Consider the following 13,797-nt stretch of genomic DNA (forward strand, 5'->3'; position numbering starts at 1 on the left):
AACTCTAGGCATGACCAAGGGGCCTTTCATACTCCCTTCATCACAAACAGCCTTGCAGTCACACATGAAAGACAGGTGTGAGGTCCTGTTTCCAGCCTATGAATATGGAATGTAAGGATAAGAAGTCGGTTGCCCTGCATCACAGTTCTGTAAGACAGTACAGGTGATAATACCAGTTTGATGGCATTTCACACCCAGGACCAGTGAAGTACCACGGAGTCTTGGCCTCGGTCTCTGTGACTCCAACTTGTTTTTCTATTTATTATTTTCTTAGATTTATTTTTTTGCTTTATGCATGTGAATGTTTTGCCTACATATATGTATTGCTCACCATGTACATGACTGGTGGTGCCCTGGGCATTCAGAAGAAGGTATCAGATCCCCTGGAACTAGAGTTACAGATAATTGTAAGCCACCTTGTGGTTGCTGGGAATGAACCAGTTCCTTTATCTGAGCAACAAGTGATCTTAACTGTTGAGCCATCTCTCCACCCCATCCCAGCTTGTTCTTGCTCCTGGCTCAGAGTATATCGTTCAGAGTCCCCCTTCCTTCCCTGTAGTGAGATAGTCTTTCTGTGCACTGACCACGCCCATTGGGGGTGGAGCCATGGGCGGAAGTGACCTGTGGAAGGAGGTCGGAGGAAGAGCCGGGAAAAGCTCTCTTGCTGGAGAGACTGGGACAGGAGAGCATCCGGTGGAACTTGCTGGTGTTCATCTGTCTAGGCTGTAAGTTATTTCTCCCTGAATAAACATCTATTTGTTTATCCTGATCCTTATTTAACCACAATACTTCCCAATCTTCCACACACCAGCTCCTGCTCCTATTTGGGAGCCTTTACTCCTCAGCTCCTAGACGACATCTCTCTAAGGGTTCATTACCCCGATGTTCTCAAACCCCAAACAAAATGTCTGCAGAGTATTTAGTAATTCATTACTCAAAATTTCCCAAGAGAAACACCTCGACAAATGTGGGTAAAGTGTGTAGTTTTCAAGACACACTGGTGAAGGAGTTTCAGCTGTGCTCCAACCTCCCGAGCACCGGCAGCTTCCACCGCTCTGGGGTGAGAAGGAAGTTAGTACTCCAGGCTCTTTCCTACATCTGCCCACTGGGTCAAGAAGAGCACACAGGGAGGCAGGAGGACCCAGCCCAGAGGCACACCTGCTGTGCGCTTCCCACTTTGCGCTCTGGGCTTCCTCACCATGTGAGCAAGTGCAGTGAGGATCAGCAACATCAGGACCACCACCAGCCCAGCCACACAGCTTTATGACGTTCAGTTCTGAGTAAAGATTTATTAACACCCCCCCCCCCAAAACAGGACTCACGGCAACTCTTTAACTTGACAACTGCAGATAAATTGGCGGTGAGCTGGGGAGTGTACAGCTAGTGAGTCAACTTTCGGAGCCACTGGCTTTTCTAACCCAAACTCAGTCACTGCCCACAGGCCTGGCTAGAGGCACTCTGAGCTTATGAATCACACGGACAAGGACTTCCGCTTAGGAGTTTGTACTCTGGGTTCAAGGAAGCTATTGAGAAGAAAATTTTCAAAGGGTGAACTCAAAGACAAATGCTTTAACTTGTCGGTTAAGCTTCAAACCCCCTAATTAAGTGCCTAAATTGCAAAACAAAGAATAGCAACAAAACAGGTACTTGTCATAGTCTTAGATGGCTGCTAGGGTGGGCCAGGAGACCTATCCAGGTCTCTGGAGGTGTGACCACAAAACTTGCCCATGAGACCAGGTTTGTGGAACAGTAACTGTGAAAGGACAAGGCCCGGGCTTCATCTCTGCACCCCCTTGCTCACCTCCAGGGGCGCACACCTCCAGGGGCGCACACACCTCCAGGGACGCACACCTCCGGGGGCGCACACACCTCCGGGGGCGCACACACCTCCAGGGGCGCACACCTCCAGGGGCACACACACCTCCAGGGGCGCACACCTCCAGGGGCGCACACACCTCCAGGGGCGCACACCTCCAGGGGCACACACACCTCCAGGGACGCACACCTCCAGGGACGCACACCTCCAGGGGCGCACACACCTCCAGGGGCGCACACCTCCAGGGGCACACACACCTCCAGGGACGCACACACCTCCAGGGACGCACACACCTCCAGGGGCGCACACCTCCAGGGGCGCACACCTCCAGGGGCGCACACACCTCCAGGGGCGCACACACCTCCAGGGACGCACACACCTCCAGGGGCGCACACCTCCAGGGGCGCACACACCTCCAGGGACGCACACACCTCCAGGGGTGCACACACCTCCAGGGGCGCACACCTCCAGGGGCGCACACACCTCCAGGGTCGCACACACCTCCAGGGGCGCACACACCTCCAGGGGCGCACACACCTCCAGGGGCGCACACCTCCAGGGGCGCACACCTCCAGGGACGCACACACCTCCAGGGTCGCACACACCTCCAGGGGCGCACACCTCCAGGGGCGCACACACCTCCAGGGGCGCACACACCTCCAGGGGCGCACACCTCCAGGGGCGCACACACCTCCAGGGTCGCACACACCTCCAGGGGCGCACACACCTCCAGGGGCGCACACACCTCCAGGGGCGCACACCTCCAGGGGCGCACACCTCCAGGGACGCACACACCTCCAGGGGCGCACACACCTCCAGGGGCGCACACCTCCAGGGGCACACACACCTCCAGGGGCACACACACCTCCGCACTCTCACAGGCGTGCCTCTCACCCAGGCCAGGGCCACAGCACTGTAATGTTCACAAACCGACAAAGCTGTATAGAGAAACGGGTCAGAGCTGAAGGGGCCTTTAAGATGATCTGCTTTAGAGAAAGTATAAAGTACATCCCAGCTCCAAAACAGAAACGAGGGCAAAAGGCCAAGGAAAAACAAGGACCCAAAGGTCAGGGTCCATGGGATTCGTTGGGATTTGAAGTTTGGGGGTGCCAAACTCAGAAAAATGCCTCTTTAACACCTTTTAGTGGTTGTAGCACTGCCAGCACCATAGTGAGTGAGGGGACCCCGGACCCTGACAGGGGCTGGGTATGGCTTACAGTCAGTGGCCTGAGGGCTTGCAGTAGAGCAGCCTGTGAGCAGCTCGCCTGAAACTTGCGTGCACGGCATCTGGAAGGGTGTCAGGGCGAGGCTCCCACCAGCACTGACACAGGTTCTAAATCAGCCGGCGGAGACCGGCTGAGAAGAAAGCCACAGGGGTGGAGAAGCAGGGAGGAGAGGGACCAACTTTAGACAGCCTGAAAGAGGACTCACACAGCACAAAAGCCCAGGCTGTAACCACAGGGGCCAAGTTGGGAAATCTAGCCACAGCAGTCGGCCAGTGGTCACAGCAGCCAGTGATCCGGGGGGTCAGACTGGGATTCAGAGGGCGGAGGTTTAAATTTAGCCAGGTAAACAGCTGCCCAGGGGTGGCGATGGCTTGGGAAGAGCAGGGCAGTCACCTGCTTTCTGGTGCCCGGGTGTTTCTTGCTGAGGAAAAGACCCATCCAGAACTCAATCCACAACAGGTTCGTTTCTGGGACCCTACCATGGTGCTGGGAGAAGCAAGGCGGAGTGCCTCAGAGAGAGGTGCAGGCCTCCGTGCTAATCACCATCTCTATGGCCTGGATTCTCTGGACTCCCGATACAGTCTGAAAATGCTTAACAGAAACCAGCCTCGGACGCCTGGAAATGTGGCTGCCAGCACTCTCACCACACAGGGATTTCCATATCCACAGCTGTTCCAAGTCTCAAGAGACCTGAAATACAATACACGGAGCCCCCGAGGTCTGTACTGAGGTGTGGAGTGGTGGATTCGAGGACGTGTCCTAGGGAGACACCCGATAGGAACCAGGAGAGCAACCCAGGATTGTGGACTGCTCCCGCTGCACTATAGAAGTCAGAATATAGCAATCCAGAGCCACCCTAGAAGTCATGGCCTCCCCTTTAAAGAACAAACAACAGAATCATTTGAAAACCTGTTTGGGCTGGAAATGAGTTCAGACATGGAGTGCCTGCCTGGCATGTTCATGGCCCTGGGTCCCATCCCCAGCACCGCAAACAAGCAAACAAAACCTTTCAGTTGCTACTGGGCCAAGAGATGAAATAACTCAGGTGAAGAGCAGTCCACGATCTAGTTTTCTTTTCACAGAATATGTCTACCAGCAATTATGGGAATATCCTCTCTCTCTGTCTCTCTGTCTCTCTCTGTCTGTGTGTGTGTGTGTGTGTGTGTGTGTGTGTGTGTGTGTGTGTGTGGGTGTGGGTGTGTGTGGTTCCAGGGATGGGACTCAGGGCCTGAAACACAGCAAGCACACACTCTAGCACTGAGCTACACCCCCAGTCTGACTCTTTAGTTTTTATCCTTTCTAGACAGAAAGTGTTTAAGCAAATAAGACACCCTGGAAGGTGTGACAACTACGCGCACACACTAAGGGGGTAGCTGGTTTAAAACACGCTGAGCAAACACCATCATTCACATACTTAAACACTCAGAAGATCTGAACCTGGGAAATCAGGAATCCCACAGATGGGAAAGAGCTGCCAGCTCCTCCGCGCCTGGATGGGCTCCCTAGGCAAGCAGAGCCCAATACTGTGTCACAAAGCCTCTGACTTTAGGGAGAGAACGGGAGAGGAAAAAACCATAAAGAGGACTGGGCATAGAGGCATTCCCCCCTTTAATCCCAGCCCTGGGGAGGCAGAAGCAGGCAGATCTCTCAGTTTGAGGTCAGCCTGTTCTACAGAGCTAGTTCCAAGAAAGCCAGGGCTATATAGGGAAACCCATAGAACAAAACAAAAGCTCAAAGTTCTCCCACGGTCCCTCATGGTGTTAAGCACTTGCACCTGTTGGTTAGGAGCCCTGCCTTCAGGTACATCTCCTTTCTCCGGCTCCTGTCCTTCACATCCCATGAAGACCCATGGCGGCCCTGCTCACACTGGCCCTCAGGGTCTCTGGGCATTGCTATTTATAACTACCAATCGCGTGTCAAAAGAGAGCCGTGGCACTATTTTGAAATAAGAGAAAATCCAGCCTTACACCAAGGTGGTTTACTAGGCTAGGCCTGTGGCTGCCGGACTGATATCGGTACCTGAGATCTGGGTCTCATCTTTGATAAATAAGCATGCTCTCCATATGGATCCACACAGCAGCAGGGGTGCAGGGGAAAGTCCTCCAACTTCTTGAGCATGTACTCCCACTCCAGGAGCCCTGTGCCACCTGGCCAGCCACAAAAGAGGAACCCTAGCTTCCACATGTGCCTGCCCGAGGGCTGGTATCTGGAAAGGAGTGAGCCTCTGCCTGCCTGCTATCTCCGCTGCTCTTATACTGACAGCATGGGCACAGTTCTGGCAAATGGGTGGCCTGGGCTCCAAGGTGGTCTGAGCCAGTTCAGGAGACTGGTAACTTGACCCTGGGCCTTTTTCTCCCAGGTATCAGACTGAAACTGCCCAGGACGGCAACCGCTGAGAGCTTTGCCAACGTGGCCTGGTAGCAAAAGCAGAGAAGAAAGACATTGGTAAAGTGGCGGGTGAACGCTTCCTCCCCCATCAACTCTCTGAGTAACTCTTCCTGGGTCTGGGCCACCTCAGTTTCTCTGCCTGCAAAACAGAATCGATCGTTCTAGAAGCAAAGTGAGCAGTGTCCAATAATGATTTGTAAGGATGCAACACACAAGAAAGTTGAGTCTGGCCCGAATACCCGCGGAGGCGCCCCGTGAGGATGGAGAGAAAGATGCAAAGGAGCAATCGAGAACCAGACAGCACCACATCTCCAGGACACGACCCGCTCTGGCCTGCCGCAGGAACTGAGACTAAAGTTACCCCTTGGTGGTACCTGTCGGAGACACTCCGAGCCCTACAGTCGCACGGAAAACTGCAGCTGGGTCCCGCCAAGCCGGGAAAGGCACAGCAGCTCCGGCCTCACGCTTCGCAGAAGAGACGCGCGGCTCCCCGGGTGCCAGCCCCTCTCGCGGCCACACGCCGAACGAGCGCGAAGCCCCTGGACGCCCGCGCCCCACCTGCCCGCGCCAGGCACCCGCGCGCGGCCCCAGCTTTGTTCGCAGCAGCCCGCGGTGTCGGTCGCCGCGCGCCCCTTTCCCGCCACCTGGCCGTGCAGCGTTCTCGGCCGGCGCGGGGCCGACTCCCGAGCTTACCTGCGGGGGCTGCGGCGTCGGGTCTGCCGCGGGGCGGGGTAGCCTCGGCTCAGCGCACGGGCCGCTCGCGCAGCCGCCGCGTACTCCTCATCGGCGGCCGGAGCCTGCCCGCCCGGAGTGCCCGGTGTGCCCTGATGGGCGCTGGGCGCCCGAAGCTCGGGCTCGGCCGCAGGCTGCGCGGGCTCGGGGCACCGGGAGACGCGGGGTCCCCGCCGTCCGTCCGGGCGCCGCCACCGGCCAGGAGCTCAGGACCCCGGGAAGTTTCGGCCCCGAGTTGGCGACGCGGTTGGTGGCCACCGCTCGAGTGCAGCGCCGGCGCGGGACGCGCAATGCCGGGGCTCCGCCGCCTGCGCCCCGCCCCGCGCCGCCTCCCCGCCCCCCGCAGCCCGCGGCCGCGCGCGACGCCCCTCTGCAGGGCTCCTCCCCGGCGCCGGACCGGCCCCCGCACCTGCCTGCAGCGCCTCCGACTCCGGGCCCACCACTCCGCAGGCTTTGCGGGGACAGAGTACAGCAACCTTGCGTGGACGTGGAGTGCCGACGCGTGACTTACCGGCGCTCTTTGGACTCCGAAGCTACAAAGCGACCAGGGGACTAGTTCCACTCTGCAAATCCTGGTGCCCCTTCTCGATCGGGACACTTCATGAAGCACCCACACAGGCAGATGCCTGGATTGTTCTAGAGGGGAAGGCTTCTGCACGGACTTGGGTCTGGGTTATCCGCCCGATAAACACGAGGCACATAAAAGGACTCTGCTGTTAGTAGCCTGCAAAGGTCACTAGAGGCCAGTGTTTGGCCTTAGCTCAGCCCAGAATTTAAACACTTTTATGGCGGTTCCTACAGTCTGTTAGTCTGTTGCCTCACAGACCACCACAGTGAGCTAGCTGCCCACAGAACCTGGAAAAGCGAAAGGAGTCAGCAGAGGCTTTGGCCTCCAGATGACGGCAGGAGCCTGTTCTAGACCCTGGTTAAAGGTTCCTACCAAAGGCACATGATCTGAGTGCAGACGTGAGACTGAGTTGGTCACCCTCCTGAAGAAATTGCCTCCCAATTCAGTGCGGTGAGGGGAAGAAAACACCCGTAATAATCAGACTGTGCTTTTGACCTAGAAACAAACAAGGAGACAGATTCCCCTTTCGGGGGTCAGGGGCTGCAGAGAAGTTCCAGGCAATAAAGAGAACAGGAACTCATCACATGGATGAGGTTTTGAAAGGAACTGTTGTTTAACTGTTGTTCCGGTTGTTGTTGTGTGTGTGTGTGGGGGGGGTCTTAAAACAGGAAGAATTAAGAGATATTTTTAGCAAGCAACCCCCTACTCGAAAAGAAAGACTTGAAATTGGGGGGAACAGACAGGTACCCCGTGACTTTTCTCTCTCGGGAGTGAATGTGGTTTCTGAAATCTGCTCCAGCCAGTAAACCAATGTCTTATGATTGTTACAGGACCCTGACCTCCCAGGGTTTTTTCTTTGGGGACACATGGGACAAGAGCTGAAGCAGGTTTTTTCTTTTGGGCCACCAACCAGGTCCCAAATCATGACACGGAGTCTTCTTATTAGTTATGAATGCTTGGCCTTATCTTATGTTTGTTTCTTGCTAGCTCTTATAACTTATCTTGATTCTCTTCATCTACATTTTGCCTCGGGGCTTTTTAGCTCTTCCCTTCTGTACATCTTACTTTCCCTTCTTCTTGTGACTAGCTGGCTGGTGCCTACCTGGCTTCTGGCCCTGCACATGTCCCTCTCTTTTTCTCTTCTCTCTTCCTCCTCTCTCTCCTCCTACTGATTCTCTCTGCCTACCAGCCCCACCATCCCTCTTCTGCCGAGCTGTTGGCCATTCAACTTTTTATTAGACCAATCAACTGCCTTAGACAGGCAAGGCGAAACAAATGCAGCACATCTTTACATACTTAAACATGCATCCTTACATTTTTAAATAAATGCAGCATAAACAAAGGTAACACACCTTCACATAAAGTAATATTCCATAGCATAAACAAAGGTAACACATCTTTGCCTAGTTAACATGCTATTCCACAACAGAGAGCTGTCTAAAATGGGCAGAAAAATCTCTGAGTCTGCTTTGTCAAGTTGTAATAGGCCCCTCTAGTGAATCATTTGTTCTGGGGTTAGGGTGTCACAATTTTGTGGAAATTTGAGGGAAGCTTGATTCTGGAGACCGTAATCACTCCAGAACGCTACCTGGGAATGGAACCAGAATACAGTCTTGGGTTCAGTTTATGAGTTCTCGGCATCAGGAAGTTTAAAGACTAGAGAAACAGATGTGGGAGGCAGACCTCTGAAAGAGCACACAGGGTCACTTTGCTTGGCTCCTTGCTGTCAACAGAGTGAGAGGAAGTGACAGATGTGACAGATGGATACAGCTCCAGCTAACTGTCCAGCACGCTCCTCCTTTTTCCCTCTGTCGGACATATGTCAAATAGTGGCCCCTGTGGGAAGCTCTGCTCGGGTAAGACGCATCCTGAGCAGGCTGCATAGCCTGGGCTGTGTTCTAGAGAGATCCATACAGTTGCTGTACTCCAGAGGCAAGGCTGGTAAGGTCTGTTTCACATTGGTTGTCAGTCTGGCAGGATCTAGAATTGCTTTGGAGACAAATCTCTGGCACATCTGCGAAGGATTTCTGGGTTGGGTTAATTGAGAAAGAACACTCACACTAAATGATGGAGAGAATAAATAGGAGAGAGCAAACTGAACACGAGTATTCATCACTCTACTTCTGGACTATCTCTGCCTTCCTGACTTCTCTGCCATGATGTCTGTCTGAGGGTTTTTATTGCTGTGAAGAGATATCATGCTCAAGTGATCACAGCAACTCTTTTCTTTTTTAAATATTTATTTATTTTATGTGTATGAACACTCATTCTGCATATATGACTGTGCCAGATGAGGGCAGAAGATCCCACTACAGATGGCTGTGAGCCACTATGTAATTTCTGGGAATTGAACTTAGGACTTTTGGAAGAATAGCCAGTGCTCTGAACAGCTAAGCCATCTCTCCAGCCCATGGAAGCTCTTATAAAGGAAGACATTTAATCATGGTGGCTTGCTTACAGTTCAGAGGTTTAGTCCATTGTCATCATGACAGGAATCATGGCTGCATGCAGATAGATATGGTATTAGAGAAGGAGCTGAGAGTTCTTACAACTTGACCTACAGGCAGCAGGAAGTAGTCTGAGATGCTCAGCATGGCTTGAGCATATATGAGATCTCAAAGTCCACCCCCACAGTAACACACTTCCTCCAACAAGGCCACACCTCCTCCAACAAGGCCACACCTCCTAATAGTGCCACTCCCTGTGAGTTTATGGGGGTCAATTACATTCCAACTACTGCAGTAACCAAAATAGACACTTTTTCCATCAAGTTGCTTTTGATCACAGAAAAGGCCACTGTAACAATATAAACAATATAAAATACAAATAAATAATATGAATAAAATAACAATAATATACAATAAATAAAAAGAAGAAAGGACAAGTTTCGAGTCAGCTTGAGCTACAGAAAGAGATCCTGTATTAAAGAAAAGATGAGGGAAGGAGGGAGCAGGGTAGGGAGAGGGAAGGAAAAGCAGAGGGGAAAAGAGGAAATAATAAGTGATCCTAATGCTTCTGGCTCTACTTACTGAAGACACTGTCCTCGGCATGCTCAGATCGACAACCACACTGGGGAGTCTCTCTTCTGGAGGAAAGGGAAACTCCTCAGCTCTGGGGACTTCCTTGGGCTCTTTAGTTAGTGTTTCATTAGGTCAGTTGTCACCAGACTCACGGCCTTGAGGAAGAACTTTGAACACCGTTTAGTCTCTGTGCAGACAGAACATCTTGATGTGCTAATCCTCCAGGCCTCCAAAGGCTGCTTCTCTGAACCATTGCAAAGGGTTTGTTTAGGATGCACATAAACTGTCCCCTCCCAGGAGGGTGGGGGAGGACCTGACCATGAGCCTGCAAAACCTAGAACTGTGCTATGAGGCAGAGCTGATGACCTTCAGTACAACAGCTGCCCTCTAGTCCCTGTCCCCAGTGCACTTGGTCTAAAGCATTTGTCCCTGCCAGCTCTCCAGGGATGACATAGAAACTAGCATTTTTCTAAGAATAAGAGCTTTCAAAACTGCTGAATCTGACCCAATATCCACACAGCACCCATGGACTACCCCAGTCTCACAATAGCTGGGACAATTTGGGGCATGTTGTGTAAGCGGGTTCTGCTTGCATACCTTCCAGCAGTATACATGTTAGTTTCTCTTCTGTCGTTGTGATAAAATATCCATTAAAAGTGACTTCGGGGGAAGGTTCAGTTGGCTCACAGTTCCAGAGGACTTTTGGCCCATCGTGGTGGAGAAGGCATGGTAAGGCCAGCGGTCACACTGCATCAGCAGTTCAAAAACAGAGGCAGAGCAGAAAGTAGGGTTGAGTGTAATCCTGGGGCTGAAGATGAGTCCTCAGTTGAGAGCACTCACTGCTCCTGCCTGGGATCCAACACCCTCTGCTGGCCTTTGTGAGTACCAGGCATGTATGCAACTCACATTCGGGCAAAACATTCACACACATAAAATAAAAAAATAATAAGTCTTAAAGCAAAACAAAAGAACCCCCCCCCCCCCGCAAACATGCAAGGTCCATGATCCTCTGGTGTTGTCCTTCCTCCAGCAAGGCTTTACCTCCTGAGGCAAACGCAACTCAACTTTCCAAACAGTAATACCAGCTAAGAACCAAATGTTAGCCTATGGGGGGGACATTATACCTCTTATGCTAATTGGCTCATGAGCATCTCGTGATGCAAAATACATTTAGTCCAACTCCAGAAGTCTCTTCTGAGACTCAAGGCAATCTCTTAACTGTGGCCACCTGTAAAAACAAAACAAAAACAAACTGGATACTTCCAGCAGACGATTGCCCAGAAAGAGCAATGGGCCCAAAGCTGGCCCAAAGCATGGCTGGAACCCAGCAGGAGAACACTAATGATCTCACTCAGTGTCTGGCATCTAGGACTCCTGGTAAATTATCTCACTCCCAAAAGGCTGACATGACTCTGCCTGAAACATACACCTATCTCTTGGACCAGTCCCACTCCCTGCATCCAGCTCTCCTTGGCAGACATCCCATCACCATGGCATCTCCAACATCCCTGGGTTTTCATCATACACCAGGATTCATGTTCACAGCTTCATACAATGGGCTTCTCAGGGCCTCCTCAAAGGGACTTCAATCCTGCACCCATTGTCTGAAACTGTGGAATAAGAATCCATGACCTCCCCAATCTTGCATTTTTCATGCCTACAAAACCAATGCTTCATAGGAAACGTCCTTAGTAGTTGCTTCCTAAGAGCAGGAAACCCTTAGGATCTCCCTTTTCACAAGCTGGGCCTTTGGTGGGTAGGGTTTTGGCTTCAGGCCACCTTTCCTGCTGCCCCATTGCAGACAGGAGGCCATTCCCCAGTTCCTGAATCACACCAACCTCTTTAACAGGTATGCCTCCCTTTCTAGCACATGTCATGCTGCAACCTTAAAATTCTTAGTGTTCTTTTTCTCTCCAAACTACATTTTTAAAATTTCTTCTGCCCCACTATTGCTCTTTTCCGTTGTAGACCTGCATAAACATAATAGATAACCATGCCCCAGTTGTGATGTTATTCTCTCTTAAAACTTCCTCTGTCAAAGATATCTGTCTAGTATTTGTTAATTTGGCTGCATACAAGTTCTCAGGACAAGGGTAGAATGCAGCCAGACTATCAAATATAATCTGAATGGATCTATCTGTTTCTGATAGAGGCCTTGGCCTTCTCTGAAACTCCTCAAGCCAAGCCTCCACTGTCCCCATCTTCCTTGGTCTTTTGGTTTTTCAAACTCCCTTCAGAACATCACATTGAGTTCTGCTTATAATATTCAAGGGCGTTCCTAGCCTAAAACTGCAAATGCTCCCATATCCCTCCCATAAGCCTATTCCAAAGCCACAGCAACAACCTCACTCCTGGTACCAAATTCTGTCTTGGTTTTGTTGTAATTTAAGAAAACTGGTGCAAGAGAGAAGACACCATGGGACAGGGTTCAAGCAGAAGGTTTTTTTTTTTGTTTTGTTTTTGTTTTTTTATTAGGCAAAGGAACCATAAAAGGGGGAAAGGGAAGGGGGAAACCAACCTCCAGGGACAGGAACAGCAGGAGAGAGGAAAGAGGGGCAGAAAGGAAGAGAGGAAGAGAGGGAGAGGGGGAAGGAGGAAGAGAGAAGGAAAGAAAGAGAGAGAGGAGGATGGGAGGTGGAAGGGCCCCTTTAAAAGGGAACATAGTGAATATGCACAGGCTCTTAGTGCTTAGTGGCTCTTATGTTCTTAGTGGATCTTATGTTCTTAGTGGCTACAGCTGAGGGTGCATCCTGTCAGAACCCCAAGGACAGGCCAGTACAGATGCTTGAATACTAACAGGTTTCTCTTCTGTTGCTTTGATAAAATCCTCTGATAAAAGCAACTTAAGGGAAAAAGAGTTCATTTTGGGTTGAGTTTATCATGTTGGAGAAGGCATAGCAGCAGGAACATGAGACTGGCCCACCTCATTATGTCATCAGCCCAGAGGCTGAGCAAGAAGAGCAAGTGCAGCTGGGTTATAAATCATCAAAGCCCACCCACCAATGACATACCTCCTCCAGGAAGGCTTCCCCTCCTTTCACAGCTTTCTCACACAGCACTATCATCAAGGGACCTAGTGTTCAAACACGTGATTGTGTAGTGGATGTTCCGTATTCCCACCACAACACTATATAAGGAAATTCCTCCAGCATGCATTTTTATCTGGCTCTGAGGCTGGAGGCATGAAGGAATTTTTGATAAAAGCAGAGGATGCTAAATTAGTGGTGGGCTTGAGCATCTGACAGTGAGCTCACCTGCTGCAAACTCCTTTTCCATTTCCATGAGTACTTTAAGAACCACCCAAAGAAAATGTCCTGTTCATCTTGCTCAAGGGTTTTGTGACCACCTCTCCCCAAGAGAGACTGGTCCTCCCAGGGAGCACTTGTGTGGCTGCTGAATTGCTTTGCTCAGCCGGAGGCAGCTCATGTAGGAATCTACATTCCTGCCTATTCGATCACAGGTAAGCCACTGATTTCACCATGCTTTGGCCTCCTCATCTGAAAGATGGTGGTGGTGGGACACCTGCCTTGTGGAACAGGAGGCTTACATCTGACCGTGCTAGCAATAAGACCACTCTCTCTTTCAGGCAGAGTGTTTCACTGTTGGTAGGCGTGACCTGATTTTGTTTGCCCAGTCTAACACTGCTTTTTGTTCTTGGATGCCCAGATTTTACATTTATTTATTTATGTCCTTAGTTGTGTGTGTATGGAAATGTGCTACAATTTGTGGGTATTGGTCCACTGCTTCTACCACAATGGTTCTTGGGGACCAAACTCAGGTCATCAGGCTTGGTGGCAAGCACCGTTACTGAGTTACCTCACCAACCCAGAACGCCTGGAATTGAATCCCCATTTCTCTTCTCCCAGAAGAAGAACCATCCCTTTAATGAGCCAGTGTTTCACACCTACCTAGAATGAAGCAGTTGAATGTGTCATTAAAAACTGGCAGAATGGGACACAGTGGCTGATGGTCAGGGAATGATTTTAACCCTTCCTCACCTGTTAGAGGACCATAGAGAGAAGACAGGGAGGGAGCAGGACCCTGTAA

General features: G+C 51.3%; 1 protein-coding gene across 2 annotated transcripts in view; it reads right to left on the bottom strand.

The window, feature by feature from the left end:
• Nucleotides 1–6,778, bottom strand: part of Wnt5b (Wnt family member 5B) — a 103,812-nt gene extending 97,034 nt beyond the window's left edge. The window contains exon 1 of one of the 2 annotated variants that reach the window (XM_051203815.1): nt 6,674–6,778. The gene's annotated coding sequence lies outside the window, so the exon portion shown is untranslated. Of the gene's footprint in view, nt 1–6,123; nt 6,413–6,673 lie in introns of those variants that run through there. The other variant, XM_051203814.1, reaches the window with a different exon arrangement.
• Nucleotides 6,779–13,797: the final 7,019 nt, after the last annotated feature.

The sequence above is a fragment of the Phodopus roborovskii genome, unplaced genomic scaffold (assembly GCF_943737965.1).
Source record: "Phodopus roborovskii unplaced genomic scaffold, PHOROB, whole genome shotgun sequence".
NCBI classification, from domain to species: Eukaryota; Metazoa; Chordata; class Mammalia; order Rodentia; family Cricetidae; genus Phodopus; species Phodopus roborovskii.